Source organism: Macaca nemestrina, chromosome 5 (genome assembly GCF_043159975.1).
Source record: "Macaca nemestrina isolate mMacNem1 chromosome 5, mMacNem.hap1, whole genome shotgun sequence".
Taxonomy (NCBI): domain Eukaryota; kingdom Metazoa; phylum Chordata; class Mammalia; order Primates; family Cercopithecidae; genus Macaca; species Macaca nemestrina.
In genome coordinates, this window is record NC_092129.1 from 182,144,124 (window position 1) to 182,163,541 (window position 19,418).

Below are 19,418 nucleotides of genomic sequence, written 5' to 3' on the forward strand. Positions count from 1 at the left end.
TATCCAAAATGTGCAGGGTACTCAAATAGCTCAACACCAAAAATCCCATTGAGAAGTAGGCAAAGGACATAAATGGACAATTCTCCAAAGACTTGCAAGTGGCCAACAGGTATTTGAAAGGATGCTCAAGATCACTAAGTGTCAGGGAAATGCAAATCAATACCACAATGACGGTATTGATTCTTACCCGTGGGTAAGAATGGGTAATTTTTTCCATTTCCTTATTTTTAGTCTACATGTGCCATTATAGGTTAAGAGTGGGTAACCATTCTTACCCCAGTTAGAATGGTTATCATTAAAAAGACAAAAAATAGCAGATGTTGTCAAGGATATGGAGGAAAGTGAACCCTTGTACACTGTTTGTGGGAAGGTAAATTAATACAACCACTTATGGAAAACAGTATGGATATTTCTTAGAAAACTAACAATAGAACTGTCATACTCTCCATCAATTCTACTATTGGGCATCTATCCAAAGGAAAGGAAATTGGCATCTCAAAGGCATACCTGCACTTGCATGTTTATTGCAGCAGTATTCACAATAGGAAAGGGAATTATGGAATCAACCTAAGTGTTCATAGTGGACAAATGTATAAAGAAAATGTGGTATATATACATGATGGAATGTTATCTGACCATAAAAAATAATGAAAGAATGAAATCATATTATTTGCAGCCACATGTATGGAACTGGAGGTCATTATATAACCCAGGCACAGAAAGATAAACTCCACGTGTTGTCACTCATGTGCAAGCTGAAAAGCTTACTCTTGTGGCAGTAAAGAGTAGAACGGAGAACAGTAGATGGAGAGAGTGGGAAGGATGTGTGGGTGGCAGGGGTTGGAGGGAAACCGATAAAGTTTGGTCAATGAGTACAAACATACAGTTAGAAGCTATAAGTTCTGATATTTGGTAGCAGAGTAGGGTGACTGTAGTTAGTGACAATGTGTTGTATATTTCAAAGTAGCTAGAAGAGAGGACTTGAAATGTTCTCAACACATAGAAATGATAAATACTCAAGGTGGTGGACACCCCAGGTACCTTAACTTGATCATTACACGTTCTATACCTGTAGCAAAATATCACATGTGCCCCAAAAATATGTAAAATATGTATCAATAAAAGTTTTTGTTTTTTTTAAAGCAGCCTATAAACAGTGTCATTTTCTGAATACTAAAGATATTCCTTTTTTATGCATCTGCTGAGTGGCTTCTTTTTATTCTGCAGACTGACGCTCTGCCTTTCTGGGATGCCACGATGTCGAAGAGTAACCAGATACGTTTAGAAAAGGTGCCTCTCCCAGGCCCAGAGCTATTCCCAAGGTGTACTGGTACATTCAGCACAAAGCGGTGTAGGCAAAAATTAACATGAGTTGCATCAGGTGGGGGCTGTATTAATTTTCCCTGTGCACTGACTGTCTAATCTAAACATTCCATGGTGAAAACAAAACCGTTAGTTTGTATTTCTAGGGAAGGGACATTGAGCCTCAGATGGATTAAAACAATATATGCAAAAAGAAAATAGTCTATTAATGCAGATTATCTGAACCTGAGATAGAGAAAGGTCACACACTCAGCTTATTTAAGCAAATAGAAATTCACAAATGTGTTTGTGATTTTACCAGTTGTAGAAATTTCAAGTATTGAAATGGCATTTGGAACAAGAAGATAGGGTTCAGGTTAGAGCACAGTGAATAACAAAGTGAAAATATTGTTATTCTTGCAGCTTATCGATACCTCCTTGTGTTTACTTCTGCTAACTCCTGATGAAATGATCTTGAAAGAGCAATGCCTGTTGTGCTTGGCGTCTATTGATTTTGTTCCATGCAGTGTGAAGGATCTACTGCTTGTCCTAAACTGATGAAATTGAAAGAAGATTGATTTTGGATGACATCCAGTATCTTTCCTTAACTTCAGTTTGCAGAAATTGGTCACCCAAAAACAAAACTGTAACTCCCAGAATCCACTCCCTACTCCTGTGAAACTAAAACTTAGAGTTCATGCTCCTAATATCTTTGAGAGAATTGGAAATTACAGCATATTTTGGAGCAAGAATCCATGTTGATCAGTTTTATTTAAAATGAAAAGGGTAGGCAGGCTCCCTTCAGACATCCTAAGCCTTTGTAGATATCTTACTTTTCTTCATTTATTCATGAGGAGTAACTGTTGGAAACTTCATGAATTATGGTATTGAAGGTAAAGAAGATTTGCTCCCCTTTCTTTTAGAATTTTGAACATTTTACTGGATCTCAATTGTAGAAACAAAAATTTTTTAATGTAAATTAATAGTGGCTTTGTTCTAAGGCATACATTTCCTACTGTGTAAAGGAAAAGTTAAGCATGTAAATTGTATCCATGGCCAAACACCTACACAGACACACACAGGCAAGCAACACACAGACATGTAATACACACACACATGCACACACCCCCTGCCTGGCAAGAACCCTCTTACTCACATGTGGGTTTCTTCGTTAATAAAGAAAGAATTGTTCTACAAATTCAGAGAAGGCTTTTTTTTTTTTTTTAATCACTTTTACTCTTTTTTCCCCCCTTTGTGGCTTTAATCAAAGTGTTTCCATTTTAGAGATAAAGAAAGTGAGGTATAGGTATGTGGTGTGAACTGCCCAAGATCACATTTAACGTAAGAAACATCGATATAAGCAGCTTGAGCTTGAACCGTCATGGAATTGGTTTTCAGTCTTCACAATCATTTGCCCTTTTGCTATCTTAGACACTCCAACTATGGCACTACAGGTCCCTGAATGGAGGTTTGGGGTTTGAGGGTTTAGAACTTTTCTTTCTTTTTTTTTTTTTTAAGTGTAAAGTATCCCATATGTCATTGTTTTTCATAGCTTTTTCAGTTGTTAAATGTTGAGGAAGATGCAATGCTTATTCTTTGCTAGAGATGCTGCCTTTGGGTACATCTTTAGTGTCTTTACTTTGTTGTTCTTGTACACCTCTAGCATTTATTGAGCTCCTGTTAATTATAAGGTAGCCATGTGGGATATACAAACGTGTACAGCATTGTCTTTGTTCTCCAGCAATTTATTAGCTAGTAGGGCACATGGACTCATGGAAAGGAATAACGGAGTGTCTCACAAAGGACAAACTCTTGTCACCCTTATGCTAATGGAATAAAAGGAGCATTTGTGATTTCTTAGTTGAGATCGATTCATCAGGATAAGAAGTAGAAAAGGTGTGTAGAAAGAAAAGTAAAGACGGCTGAAATGCCCTGTGCACTTTATCTTAAAAATTTCTAATTTGGGTTTCATAGGTAATTTAACAAGGAATTTAGGATTTGAGGGTTATAATTCTGGTTTTGACCCAGTTAACATCTGGGATGTGGGGTCAGTAGGGAATGCTTGGTGGGCAGCTCATGTTCTTCAGAGCAGATGTGTGTGTGTGGATAAGAGACAGACAAGCCATTGGAAGAAGAGCACTTTCCCTCTGCTTGGTGGGAATCTCTTCTGTTGATTAGGGTTTCTGGGTGTCATTTCTGGAGCAAGGGCATGTCTTCTGTGGGTAGAGAAGAGTGAGGAAATGTCTCTAAGAGTAAATGTGGTGTGTGGTAGTGGCAGATAAAGACCAGAAGAGCCAGTCAGGAATTCACTAAGCAGTGTTCCGCAGGATACTGGTTTTATGATATACACTCTGATAGGAATCCTTTGGACTTACCTGTGTTCGGAAATTGGAAGAACTGCAGAAGGAGCGGACGTGGAAAAGTAGGAGATGCAGGTAAGCATGGGTTCTTAGGAGCCATGGGTGAGGACGTCCTGGGACCCTGGAATTCTGGTGAGGTCAAGTGCACTGGGACTGAAAAAAACTTCTGGATCAGGAGTATTTAGAGCCATCTTAAGAGATCATCTGACTTTTGTTATATTGTGGTCTTAGTATTGATAATGCCTATAAACATATATAACATATATAAAGAAGTGTTTTTAGTTCATATATTTTATGACATTTCCAGCCCCAGCTCTTGTGACCTCATCCATCAGATTGCTAGATCTTAAAGGATATATATTACTATATCATAAATTTGCTTTTCTGAATATTTTGATAATGGTTTTTCAATATGATTTACTTCCTTTGTAATGTTAGGTACAAATTTATTTTGTATCTTTAAAAACATTATTCTGAAAAAGGGTCCGCATGCTTCCTATATTGCCAGAGGTCCATGGCACAAAGTGGTGACAAATTCTGCCCTGAGGTCTCCATTTTGAGTCTCTAATAAATAAATTACCCAGTCTCGGGTGTTTCTTTATAGCAGCATGAAAACGGACTAATATACCATGGCTGTCTCATGTTATATTTTCCCTTCCTTGTTTTGATCCAAAAGCCTTTTAAAATTGACGGATTGATTTCTCTGTCCCCTCTGAAACCCAGAGAGAGAAAACATCACAACCACTTTTTCTTGAAGAGCCTGCATTTTTCATGACTTTATAGTTTTATTTTGAGTTGTTTTGCTTTCCTCCTAATCTATTGATTATGAGATTTATGTCAATATGTTCAAATAAATATTATAAGAATCCTAGTAAATAGTTGTTTATATCCAGATTTTACTTGTGTGGTGTGCTGCTTCTAGGTTATAAGTAGGGTTTCAGAGAAAAGAGTTTCAGGGCAGTAGGGTGAGTGGTTTGGATGTGTGGATGGGGGCTAGATGATCTGGGTTTGAGCCCTTTCTGTGCCACTTGCTGATTTTTGTGACCTTGGGCAAGCTGCTTAAATTTTTTGTTCCCAGCTTCCTTATCCATAACAGTACTTCACTGGGTTATTGAGAAGTTTATAGGAATATAAGTGAAATGCTTAGAGTGACCTCTCTCTCCCCAAAAGCACTCTGTAAGTAGTCTATTGTGGCATCCCCAAAGAATCAGCTAATACGAAATCAGCCTAGGTTTTCTGAAAACTGGTGAAGCAGGGCTTCCTTTCTTCTCCCCATGCCAGCTTCATTAACTGGCCAGGCTGCCCTCGCCTCAACATCAGGCCTTGTGTCAGAAAGTCTAACTGTCAGCAACAGGGCTGCAGGAACCTGGGTGACTTGGCCAGAGTGGAATCAAGTGGGTAATATAGAAGCAATTGTTTGTAGGGAATCGGGGAGGAGGTCCTTTGGGATCCCAGGTGGGGGAAAAACAGGTTTTCCCTTTGCATGGACACAGTGTCTCTGTCAGCAAGCCCCAGGGACAAAAATAATGGGAACGTATTCAGTCAAGAAGGATTTTGCATCAAGTATGTAAACATGATTGGTCAGAATATACTTATTCTTTCCCTCTGCTCTTCCTCCTCCCACACTTAGGTTTTTTGTAAACCTTCTATTGGCCTTATTATTTCTTATTCTGATTTCCAAAATAATTTTACTAAATTTGATAAACTGAAAAACATAGTAATTACATTTATAATTTGTGATTATTAACAAAGTTTAATTTTTAAAAATTCTGAAGTACTTCTCTAAATTTTTAGTATCACTTGGATCAAAGAAAACATAACTTATGCAGGGTCTACTTTTCAGTTGATGGAAAATATGAGATCTACTCTTTGTATTTTGAAAGCCGTTTTATTGGGTGCCTTTTGTTGGTGTTTCAAATGTGTGAGATCTCTTTTCCACATGGTCTGTTATTAATTATTCATTCTTCATATCTTTATTTGTAGATCACCTATTTATATAACTCAATTTGCCCATCACCTTGGCATGTAGTTATACTAGTAACATCTGTTAATTCATGACTATTTTTGACTAGCAATGTTAGGGGCATTAACAAGTTTTATTTATTGCTGTTCTTTTAAACTGCTCGTGGTACTTCTAACCTTCAAACAGCTTTTTCTGGCTCGTTCTCTGCGCACATTTGACATGCAACAAAAGTGACTTTTGTCTTGTTATGGAAGTGGGCCAAACTGTTTGACATAATGACAGGTGGGATATTATTTAGGGCTGCCGAGACCTTGGGCTCCATGAATGCTTTGTTCCCGCTAGATTGTGTTTTGACTTGCATGTTTCTGACAGCCATTGTGGCATTCACCTCTTTAATTGAGTTTGGAACATGCCTGTGAGAGCTAGCCTCATAAAGGTTTTAACTGTATGTTTGCAGTTTCTTAAACATTTCACATATTAATATTTATTATGGTTTCATTTTAGTATTAATATTATACTTAGCATCTATTATGGTTTGGTTTTGTTTGTTTTTGCACAGTTTCCCTTTATGAGGAATACAGCCACTGTGTTTATGGTTGTGAATATTTGTGCTTTGTGATTTCTTGGCCTTTGAGACACATGCAGAATGTCTTGACATGTATTTACTTACAAATTGAAAAAAATACGACAGATTTTACTGTTTCAGGTAAATGAATTCCTTAAGAAATTAAAACTTTCGCTGATTAGATATCTTCAGTACCAGAAGTATCAGAGTATACTATTACAGCAGGAAGTGACAGGCCAATCCCAAATTTGAGGTTTATTAAAATACTCTACAGGGGTAGTGATTTATCTTTTTTCTTGCTTTTCAATAAAAATATCTTTATTTGATACCTTTAAAATTTCAGGCACTGCTCAGCAAAGTATCGCAAGAACCGAAAACCGAACACCGCATGTTCTCACTCATAGGTGGGAAATGAACAATGAGATCACTAGGACACAGGAAGGGGGACATCACACACCCACATAGCGGGGCCTGTTGTGGGGGGGTGGAGGGGAGGGGGAGGGATAGCATTAGGAGAGACACCTAATGTAAATGACGAGTTAATGGATGCAGCACACCAACATGGCACCTGTGTGTTGTGCACATGTATCCTAGAACTTAAAGTACAGTAATAATAAAAAAAATTCAGGCACTGTGCTGCGCATGGGGAAGGTAGCAATGAAGCAGACAAGCAGAAACCTTGTCCTGGGCTTGTGTGCCACAGCTTGTACCTCTGGCTCATCACAGCAAATGCCCTATTTATAGGATCTCACCAAAAGCAAATTCTAACACAGATTGGTAGCAGTAATGTTGTAGCTACTGTTCCCTGAGAGCTGGATGCTTTGTGTATGAGATCTCCAACCCTTACAAGTGAGAAAGAGCTGTCACTAGCTTCATTTTACAGGTAAATGAACTGAGGCTCAGAAACGTTAATTTGTCCCAAATCACAGCTAGTCATGAGAATTTTAAAACTCCAGTCTTTTTGTTGCCAGTTGTTCCTTTCTATTATGATTTATCTCTGAATATAGGTTTTAGACTAGTGCTATTAACTTCTTTTTAAGAAAAAATCAAGGCATTGACATTTAAAACTTGCTGGTTTGGATCAACAAAGAAAATGGCTATTTTTGTATCTTGACTTTTGTTTTATTTGAATGAATGAAGGAAGAATGATAGGCTTTAAAATTTTACCAACCGCATATTTTTGGATACAGTTTATGTACGTATACATTATGGCAAGAGGATTTTTTTTCTTATTTTATTGCAGAGTAACAATATATCTGTCATTGTTCTTCTGGGGATCTTCACAAATATCCACGCAAGTCCCAGTGATCTTAAGTGTATGGAATCCCTCTTCCTAGTTTTTGTCACAAGCCACAAATGTTTCATGTCAACAGTGCAGAACAATCCCTTATGTAGTCTGAATTTTGTTTTTGAGTTGAACCTACATATAGAGTTCTATGAGATTTTGCAGTAGATAGATCTATTTATTGAAGGGAGACAGTGACCCAGAAGAGAAACTGCTGCATGCGGCCATGCAGGGCTCTCAGGTGCCCTCCAGCGCCTCAGGTAGGGGCTTCTCTTGGGCCACTAAGAAGCTTCCCCCTCTTGTGACCACAGATGGGAAAATTGCCTCAGGGCCTGCTGCAGGGAATATTGCTGGCAGGCTTGCTTTGGTTTCTTGTGCTGATCTAGGCATAATTGTGGTCAAGAAAATATTGAGTGAATGATTAACATATAGTTCTCAATTTTATTCAGCTGCCAAACTTGTAGCACTAGGATATAATCCAGGCCAACTACCTTGCTGTGGCTTAGGATTTCAGGTTTTAAAGTCAAAATTCAAAGCTGTAAAAACATTTGAATCCTTTTAATGTATTGTAAAGATAAATAATGACTAATGAGATAAAATGTATGTCAACACACATATTTCTTCCTCTACCCTTTAGTCTCCTGTTGTTTTATTTGGGGCTATAATAAGCATCTGTAATGATCATTCCAATTGAGGTAGTTTGTGGGTTGGTAACTGCTTCAGAATTCTTTTTTCTTGAGAGAGTCTTCTCTGTCACCCAGGATGGAGTGCAGTGACATGATCTCAGCTCAGTGCAACCTCCGCCTCCCAGGTGCAAGTATTTCTTGTGCCTCTGTCTCCTGAGTAGTTGGGGTTACAGGCATGTACCACCATACCTGGCTAGTTTTTTTTTGTATTTTTAGTAGAGATAGGGTTTTGCCATGTTGGCCAAGTTGGTCTCGAAGTCCTGGCCTCAAGCGATCCCATTGCCTCAGCCTCCCAAAGCGTTGGGATTACGGGTATAAGCCACCATGCCTGGCCCACCTCAGATCTTTAATACTGATTTTCACACACCTAAGGATAGATTTGGGGAAACTGCCAATTCATGGAAAAATGTTTTCCTCTTTTTTTTTTTTTTCAAAATACCGTAATGACTTCTTACTTGATTTCATCTCATCTCAGATGTGTGAGGTTCGGAGATACAGGGTGTGAGTGAGGATGGTGGGTGGTAAAGGCAGTGAACAAGCAGCTGGTCAGTTCTACAAGGTTTTCCAGGGTATAGCTCCACCTTCGTTTCCCATCCCTTTCCTCTATGACCTCAGGTGCAGGGTGTCAGCCACACTGGCCTTCTTGCAGACCCAGGACACACCAACCATGCTCCTGCCTCACGGCCTTCTGCTCCCAGACACCTCACAATTTCCCTCCCTCACTCACTCCCTTCCTTCCTTCTTTCCTTCTTTCCTTCCCTCCCTCCCTCCCCTCCCTTCCCTCCCTCCCTCCCCTCCCTTCCCTCCCTCCCTCCCTCCCCTCCCTTCCCTCCCTTCCCTCCTTCCTTCCCTCTCTCCCTCCCACCCTCTTCTCAGCATCTGGCTGTGTTGCCAGACTGGAGTGCAGTGGCGCGATCTCGGCTCACTGCAATCCCCGGGTTCAAGCGATTCTCCTGCGTCAGCCTCCCGAGTAGCTGGGACTACAGGTGCACACCACCATGCGTGGCTAATTTTTGTATTTTCAGTAGAGACAGCATTTCACCATGTTGGCCAGGATGGTCTCGATTTCTTGACCGCGTGATCCACCCACCTTGACCTCCCAAAGTGCTGGGATTACAGGCGTGAGGTATGAGCCACCTTTCTTAAATAGGTCACCTTCTCAGTGACGTGTTCCCTTACCCTGTTTGACATGCAGTCTGCTCATACCTCATCCTTTTCTCTGCTGTTACTTTTCTCCATAGCATTTATCACTATGTAACATACTCTATATATTTTACTTACCTATTGTTTGTTCTTCGCACACTAAAGTATAAGAGATCTATTAAGGCAGAGATTTTTATCTGTGTAGCACCTCCTAGAATGGATAAGCTAGAATGGTGTCTCAAATGGTGATGGCCCATTCTAGGTGCCCAATTGTCATGTTTTGAATGCATGGAAGATTTTCTGTGTAATCACGGTACTTCAAAACTGGCTTCATTTTGTTTTGCTGTTTTCAAGAACTTGAAAATAAAATATGAATATTCAAGCTGTGCCTCTTGTTGTATATTTACGGGGGAAAAAAAACCACACACACACACACAAAACAAGCATCGTGGAGTCCTCTTCTGGAGTCAGCTTTTCTGAAGTCAGAGCAGCCAGGCAGTCATGATGAGTGCTGTGGAGCAGAGGGGCAGAGAATGCAGGGACCTGGGAAGCAGTACTCCAGGGTCACCTTGCTTGGGAGGCTGGACGAGTGATCCCAGTCAGTTTTTCACCTATCAAACGTGGGTGTTTGTGTCACTGATGTCCCTTCTGTGGTTTAATGACTAGAGAGAACAATTTTGAAGAAAGGAAAACGTAGCTTAGTGAAAAAATGAGGGAAGTTTATTATTTGCTTATGTATTCTTTTTTTTTTATTTTGAAAATGTGGTTATGTTATTCGTTGTCATTTCATTAATAAAGCTTATTTCATAAAGGTAAATAAATTCGAAAGGTAGATTCTAATACCAGTGTTGAGAATGGGACAGTCCTACTTTCATTTAAAAAATTTATTTATTACTATGCAAATTTTTTGGGGCCAGTGCCTCTGAGCTTTGCCCTATCTGAATTATTTATTATATATTTGGGGTTGGTAAGTTTAAAAAGTGTTTAAGGATTAAATACTTTTTTTTTCTTTAGGAGTTGAACAGTAGTGCATTTTTAAGTCTTGCTAAATAAATGAATAATTTTCTAAAATATCACTTAAGGAGATGATAATGAGCTCTGTAGGCAAAACTGTGAAATATTTTCTAATGTTCTAATCAGATTTTTAATATGCCTCAAATTCAAAGAAAATAATAGTTCAAATAAATAACGTATTTTCAAATATGTACCTCTTTTGGGTTCATAAAGAAGCACTGGACATGATGACTTTATTTTTTTTTTGAGACAGAGTCTTGCTCTGTTGCCCAGGCTGGAGTGCAGACGCATGATCTCGGCTCACTACAACCTCCACCTCCCAGGTTCAAGCAATTCTCCTGGCTCAGCCTCCCAAGTAGCTGGGATTACAGGTGCCCGTCACCATGCCCGGCTAATTTTTGTATTTTCAGTAGAGTTGGGTTTTCACCATGTTGGCCAGGCTGCTGTTGAACTTCTGACCTCAGGCAGTCTGCCCACCTCAGCCTCTCAAAGTGCTGGGATTACAGGTGCCACCTGGTCTGATGACATGTTTAATGGATGTCACTGCCAGCAATTTCAGGTGAAATCCAGGACATCTTAAACAACTTTGAAATGTGTGATGGATGCCCCTAGTCTAGTGGGCAGAATGGGTCGGAGGTCGGAAGGTCTGGATCTCCTTCCCAGCTGCCCCTCTGACTCCCATGACAGTATTTAGAAAAGCAGATGCTTCTGTCTTGACTCTGTGAATCTCTGCTGGACTTCCACGCTTAGACTTTGATAGTTGCTATTCCACACACTGGTCCCAGGCTCCACATCCCTTCCCAGGGATCTTAAATATGGTAGTTGGAGAGATTCTTGAACATCTTGGGTTATGTGGAACTTTATACCTCTCAATGTATTCTTTCCTACCTTCGGATAGTCCTGCAGTCCGATGAGGGTTTTGTGCTTGTTTGGGGAGTTTGGTGTTTTAGTCTCTTTTTACTCATTTTTATTAAATGTGCTAGATACCACTGGTACTGGTATTTTGGCACCAGTATCTTCTTTAGGGACATTATTCCTTCTTCTAATGCATTCACTTTTCTTTTCAGCTTTTTTTTTTTTTTTTTTTTTTTGAGTCTCACTCTGTCACCTCGGCTGGAGTGCAGTGGTGCCATCTTGGCTCAGTGCAACTTCTGCCTCCCAGGGTCAGGTTATTCTCCTCAGTAGCTGGGATTGCAGGTACATGCCACCACGCCTGGTTGATTTTTGCATTTTTAGTGGAGACAAGGTTTCATCATGTTGGCCAGAATGTTCTCAGACCCCTGACCTCAAGTGATCTGCAGCCTTGGCCTACCAAAGTGCTGGGATTATAGGCATGAGCCACTGCGCCCAGCCCCTTTTCAGCTTTTATCATTGAAACACTTGATGTGAGGTATTAATGCTAATATAAAGATTGAGTAGGTTGAGGCTGGAGACGTTTCTCTGTGGTGTACCCTGAAGTGCCCTAGATTTGTGCTGCCCAATGTTGTTGTCATGTGCACTATTTTGATTTATATTTTAGTGAATTAAACCCAAATGAAATGAAAAATTTAGCCCTTAAACGTCACTAGCTGCATGTTAAGTACTCATTAGCCACATGTGGCTATTGGACAGCATTGATCCAGAATATTTCTATTATCACAGGAAGTTTTGCTGGACAGTGTGGCTGTAGTTCGATATTGATCCCTAGTACTCTGAAAAATAAAAAGAATTCCATGAATTATTTTTCCATGCTTCTCTGCATTTATTTCTTCAATTTTACTATAGCAGATGATTAAAGTGACACTTTATTTGAGGGAATCAGGCAAGTTTAAATGGAAGAGATGCAGTTTAATTTGTATTTTGAAGGAAGAGAATGATTTTTAGAATAGATATTGGTGGACTTGTTAATTTCTTGGCAAGACTGGGTAACAAAGACATGAGTAATTTGACATTACAGGGGATTAAAGTGTGAAGTTTTCACCTAGAGATGTACTTGGAAAAATAAGTTGGGGAAATTAAGTTCTATTAAAAAATATATATATATATGTATGTGTATATATATGTAAAATACTGATGTAAGTGTGAAGTATGAATTAGAGGAAGAATTTGTTCATTTAGTAATTATTTGTTGAGTTTCTACTCTGTTCTGACACTGAACTACATGTAGAAGATACTATCATGAGATCGCTCCTCGGGAGGGTCTCATGATAGTATCAGTGGGTGAGACCAACACAGAAGCACATCACTGTATTTTGCCATGTGCTATGATTGAGAGGGATGATGTCCTTAGGAAGTAAGGCTGGTGGCCTGGGAAAGCATTACCAAACAGACGCTTTCAGTGTTTGTCACTGAGGTTGTAGTTTGACAAAGACGCTGTTTTGTTCAAAAGCATTTTGTTTCATTTTCCTCATCAGGCTAGGAATGGCCACATTTTGATCATTTCACAATGTATTCATATTAAATGGGCAGTAATGCTGTATTTATACAGAAACAGAAATTCCCTTTCTCAACAGTCTCAAATATACCAGTAATACTTTTTTTATTTTAAAACATATAATGAGGTTAAATTAAGATCATATTAACATCAGAATACTTTTGGTTGGTGTAGAGTGAACTTTTTATTACCTGGGTGCAGATTATTATAAGAGTAACAGAGAGCATATCAATGGAAAAAAAAACAACAAAAACAGAACGCTAAAACCAGATTGCTCAAGATTGATTGGTCCTCAAGGCCAGCCATGTGCAGAGTGACTTCTGGAGCATTAAAGTGTGTGCATATCTCTATATTCCAACCCTGGAGATTTTGATTTAGTAAGGCTGGGGTTATTTCCTGGTATCTGTGGTATTTTTTGAGCACCTGAAGTGAGTGATTCTGATGGGCAGCCAGGGTTGAAAACCATGGTCTCTTGTGTGGAATTTTGTAATAAATAATAGATGCCACATTTTGTATCTTACAGCATGGAATGGCCCTCTTTTGCATCTGTCAGAGTCTGACATTATTCTTGTGCAGATTTGAGGCTTGTGGTATTGGTGAACATTCAAAGTTAATAAAAAGATGGAACTGGAGAAAAACAGAGGTATTTACATGTGCAGTGGCTAACAGCAAGAGCTCTGAAACCAGTTTGCCTGTCTTTGAATCCTGCCTTACTGTTTACCACCTTTGTGACTTAGGGATTTACTTAACTTTGTGGACCTCAATTTCTTCACTTGAAAATTGGGAATAATAATATCTATCTTGTAGAGCTTAATATGTGATAATTAAAGGAGTTATATGTGTCTTATTTAATAAGATGTACTTGTTATCACCTCTGCAATCAGGAGACATATGTTTCTTATATGGTGACATACAAGCAGTAGAATGTTTTGGTTCAGTTGGCAACATTCTGTATGGTACATAAAATCTGATCTTACACTGATGATGTCTTACCTTCATTTATGACATGCTAATGATTAGATGTATTAATTTTTAAACATAAAGTGGAATGCTTTGGTCTTTTCTTTAAACTGAATAATTACAATGATGAGTATTAATTTCAAGCAAGTGTTGGGCATTTCTCTGTGGGAATTGCTAAGCATTTAATCTTCATAACAGGAATCATAGTAGGTATTTTGGGGGATGATTTTTAGGCAGCTAGAAAATCATGAAACTAAGATTTAACCACACTTGACTCTAAAATAACCACTGTGCTATACTGACTATCCTGATATTTAATCTACAGATCTGTGCCTAATCCTCAGAGTTAGTTAGTCCTTTTTAGGTAATGTGGCAAGAAATATAAACCAAGAGGAGTCCAATTTAGTGTTCTTTCTCCATTAACCACTCAGCCCTAAATGCTCACCTATGAGGTTGAGGAAAAAAATGGTTAAGAAAGAGAATACAGTAATTTGACATCCTTAGGGCAAGATTCTGGACTGTACAAATACCAGAAGCATCATAGCCAGACATGACAGTAAGTAGGAAGACTTAGAATGTCATATAGTAAATAGTGGACCAGCCAACAATTAGGTGATTTCCTTCATTGTTGATTGTCATTTGACTGACATTCCTATGTGTGACTTTCTTTGTATTTATCCTGTTTGGGATTTGCTGGCCTTTATGAATCTATAGATTTATGACTTATATCCTTTTAGGGAAATATATCTTCTGCCTCATTCTCTCTCTTTTTTTTTTCTTCTTCTCTGGGATCCCAATTACAGGAATGTTGTAATATTGTCCCTCAGATTCTTAATATCTCTTCCTTTTGTTTGATATGTTTTCTCTCCGTTCCTCAGATTCAGTAGTTTTTCTTGCTCTATCTTTACAGGAAAGTCTTTACTGACTCTTTGTCATCACCAATCTGCTAAGCCCATTTGTTTCTTAACATTGTCGATTTTGTATCAGTATGGTATGTTTTAGTTTTAGAATTTTTATTAGATTCTTTTACAACAGATTTTTTTTTCTGATGATATTCTTTTCATTCATCATGGGCATATTTTTCTGTATAACCTTGATCAAACTTACAGCAGCTGGTTGAAGATACTTATCTGCTAATTTCAACATCTGGGTCTACTCAGGGTTGGGGTCAGTCTTCATTAATTGTCTTCTCTTTTGAGAATGGATCATGGGTTTTTGTTTGTTTGTTTGTTTGTTTGTTTCTGGATTCTGTTAACATTTGTTCCAACAATGTGTTCCCCCCCACCCCTCCAGGTAAAAAGTTAATTTTGGTGACTCAAACTGCAAACTCAGACTCATGGGTGGTAACTGAAATCATACTTCATTTGGTTTTGTCTTAGTCTGGTTTAAATGTCAACCAGAGATTTGGACAGAGTTTATACACAGAATTTATGCATCGTCTTCTCTATGTCTGTCTCTTTGCTGGGATTCGCTGTTATTGCCAGCCTCATTTGCAGTAGATATGGTTGCCTTAAACTCTGTCCTTTGGTTCTTGAAGCCAGTAAGACAATGGGTTTTCTATTGGAGATTTTGGTATCTGTGGAGCTTGCAAATTCATAAAAATTAGGAAATTCACTAGAGCTGTTCCTTTATCTTTATTGCAAGTGTCACTTCCTTCCGGAATCTTCCTACTTCTGATGATCTCAAATGCCTTTAGCTAGTTTTGTTATCGTTGTTTGTTTGTTTTTACATGTCATTCATGGTTTATAGTTACTATATGTGGGCAATTGAAAAACAGGTCTTTGAAAATTTCTTCTGGAGAGGACTCTTCTGGATCGCTTCCTTTTAATACCTGCAGATGTTTCTTGTGGAGAAGACATCCATAAAGGTTACATTTTGGGCTGAAGAATTAATGAAATTTCTGGTTCCCAACACCCTGCAGTGGAGGTTTACAGCTCCTGCGTCATTTTCCCTGAGAAATGAATGTATTCTTTTGTAACTTTAGTGTCTTTCATGAATATAACTTATTCTGAATTTTCAATGAGCACATTTGATGTGGTTTTTATAGGAATTAGAATGCTTTAATATATTGAAACATTGGACCTGCTAACAACTCTTGTGTTATATAATTGTGTATGTAGTAGGAGGAAAAGTAAACTCTGCTTAATTTGCCTAGAGAATTGCCCAACTATTTAGTTAACATAATGTTAACCTAGTTATTAATACATATCCATTATTAGAAATATTTTATCTTTATTTTCTTGATTATAATTTAAAAATCAAAGGTTTCTGCTTGATCATATGGGAACTGGAAAACACTGTTCTCAGTATGTTTAATCCCTTATTTCTCAAAATTATGTAGTGTTAGATTTTAATATGTTGAATAAGTACCTTATTAGATAATATATGTCTCCCTCTTCTATGATTTTCTCATTTGAACTATTATGATGCAAAATTTGATAGGACAACTATAAAAAGTTAAGTGTAAGTCAGAATGTGGAAAATAGTGAGAAATGTAAAAATTTTAATTTCTTTTTATACTTGCTAATTTGTTTAAAAATCTCAAAAAAGCCATAAGAGCTTTAATTTTGAAATGTCTCGTTCTAGGCTGCATTTTGTGTGTATGGCACTTGTGTGGTTGTTTTCCTGGGATTTAGTTATATTCATTTTTATGTCTTATTTCTTAATTTATTGTACTTTCCCTTTGTCAAGACCAGACATGGAAGCCATATTTTCAAATAGAATCACTGTAAGACTATTAATTGTTAAGGATTATAGAATGGTTATATATTTTGCCATTTACAAATGGTTATATATTCACAAATGGTTTTATATTTAACGTTTATGTTTTACATAAGGCCTATTTTTTGATAATGTAAAATTTACATTTCTAAATATTTTTGACAATTATGTAATGTTTATGTATCAATGGATGGGGAAACAGTAAAAAATACACATTTTCTTGTGTAGATTATACAATTTTGGAAATTTTCAGCAATCTCTTGTTATTTAACATTGGGAATTTCAAAAAACAATCAAAAAGTGGTATGTAAGGATGCATCAGTTGCAAGGAGCAGAAAAAACTTAGCTAAAAGTTTCCTAATGATGAAAAGTTTATAAACTTATAAAGCAGAAAGTTGGACACAGGGCTAGGTCAGCAGTGTTAGTGTGGACAAAGGCTCCTTCTGTTGTTTGGGCCTGAAAATCTTATTGTATTATCTTGGTCCTAGAACTAGTTTCCTCATTCTTACAAAGTGGTTGCTACAGCTCCAGATATCTGGATTTTTTTCCCCACGATGGTTGTATTAGAGGAGAAAACCTTTTTTTAAGTTTCTCCTGTATTCTATTCCATTGGCTGGGGGAATAGACTTCTTTAAATTGTCTTGCAACAATAATAATTTATTCTCTTGGTCTAGACCATGTATTTCCTGCCCATCTGGAAGAGTGAATACCAGAACAAAATTAGGACTCTGGCTGTTATCAGGGAAGGAGTGTAAGGTGGAGACTGTTGTCCTTACACACAGATTTTAGATGGCAAAGATATTTCAGTTCCGTGAAAGAGCCATATTCTCTCTTGCCTTCAGGACCCTATCAGGATCAAGCACACCTTGCTGTGTGGAGGTTTTTCTCTCTGTTTACCCAACAGACTTCTTCCCATCCCTTAACTTTCAGCTTAGAGATAAGTCTTAAATGTCAGAAAATACAGAGACTTTAAAGCTAAAAGTACTACTATAGGTAAAGAAAGATACTTTGTAATATAAAGGTTCAATTCTTAGGAAGAGATAACAACTCTAAATTTGTCTCCATTTAACCTAGCATCAAACCATATAAAGTAGAAGTTGACTGAACTAAAAGGTGAAGTAGACAAATTACAAACATAGCAGGAGATTTTAGCCTACTTTTCTTGTCTTTTGTTTTTGAGGCAGAGTTGCTCTGTTGCCCAGGCTGGAGTGCAGTGGCGTGATCTTGGCTCATTGCAACCTCTGCCTCCCAGGTTCAAGCAATTCTGCATCAGCCTCCCGAGTAGCTGGGATTACAGTTGCTCGCCACCATGCCCTACTAATTTTTGTATTTTTAGTAGAGATGGGGTTTCACTATGTTGGCCAGATTGGTCTTGAACTCCTGACCTTGTGGTCTGCCCGCCTTGGCCTCTCAAAGTGTTGGGATTACAGGCGTGAGCCACGGTGCCTGGCCAGCCCGCTTTTCTTAATAACTGCTAGAAGCAGACAGAAAAGAAGGAAGATTTAAACAGCACAATTACCACTTTAGCTAAGAGCCAAATCATGTGGCTTAATATATATTTAGATTAGGGTATATTCCAAAGAATATACAAATAGGGAATACTCCTCAACTTCCTTTATAAAGTAGTACAAGTTAGTGAGAATAGTTAGAGAAAGGAACATTACAGACCAATCTCACTTATGAACTTTCATACCAAAAAAAACCCACAAAAAATCCTGCAAATAAAAGCCAGCTATATATAATAAGCCTAACATAATATTAGCCAATTGAGTTTATTCCAGGAATATATTGATGGTTTAACATTTTAAAATCAATTAGTGTATTTTACCATGTTATTCAAATAAATATGATAAATTATATGCTTCTTTGACCAGAAGCAGAAAACTGATATTAAGGGAACTTAAATCTGCCATATATATGTTTTCTACTGCTGCTGTACCAAATAACTACAAACCTAGTGGCTTAAAACAACAAAAACTTGTTGTCTTACAGTTCTTCCAGGAGACCTGAAGCCAACATAGGTGTCACTGGCAGGATGTGTCCTTCTAGAGGCTCCGGGGAGAATTTATTTCATTGCCTATTGAAGCTTTTAGAGGCTGCCTGCATTCCTTGGCTCATAGCCTTGCATCACTCGAACCTTTTTTTTTTTTTTTACTTTAAGTTCTAGGGTACATGTGTACAACGTACAGGTTTGTTACGTAGGTATACATGAGCCATGTTGATTTGCTACACCCATCAACTCATTATTTGCATTATGTATTTCTCCTAATACTATCCCTCCCCCAGACCCCCACCCCCAATAGGCCCCAGTGTGTGATATTCCCTGCCCTGTGTCCAAGTATTCTCATTCATTTCCCACCTATAGAGTGAGGAAATGTGGTGTTTGATTTTCTGTCTTTGTGATAGTTTGCTGAGAATGATGGTTTCTGGCTTCATCCATGTCCCTGCAAAGGACATGAACTCATCCATTTCTATGGCTGCACAGTATTCCATGGTGTATATGTGCCATGTTTTCTTAATCCAGTCTATCATTGATGGACATTTCGGTTGGTTCCAAGTCTTTCCTATTGTGAATAGTGCCGCAATAAACATATGTGTGCATGTGTCTTTATAGTAGCATGATTTATAATCCTTTGGGTATATACCCAGTAATGGGATGGCTGGGTCAAAAGGTATTTCTAGTTCTAGATCCTTGAGGAATCGCCACACTGTCTTCCACAATGACTGAACTAATTTACACTCCCACCAACAGTGTAAAAGTGTTCCTATTTCTCCACATCCTTTCCAGCATCTGTTGTCTCCTGACTTTTTAATGATTGCCATTCTAACTGGTGTGAGATGGTATCTCATTGTGGTTTTGATTTGCATTTCTCTGATGACCACTATTGATGAGCGTTTTTTCATGTGTCTGTTGGCTGCATAAATGTCTTCTTTTGAGAAGTGTCTGTTCATATCCTTTGCCCACTTTTTGATGGGTTTTTTTCTTGTAAATTTGTTTAAGTTCTT

At 38.1% G+C, this 19,418-nt stretch overlaps 1 protein-coding gene across 3 annotated transcripts in view; it reads left to right on the forward strand.

Annotated features, from left to right (window-relative positions):
* The window catches only part of LOC105487306 (GDP-mannose 4,6-dehydratase), a 635,071-nt gene that overhangs the window by 168,224 nt on the left and 447,429 nt on the right, over positions 1-19,418 (forward strand). The gene's annotated exons all lie outside the window — the stretch shown is intronic.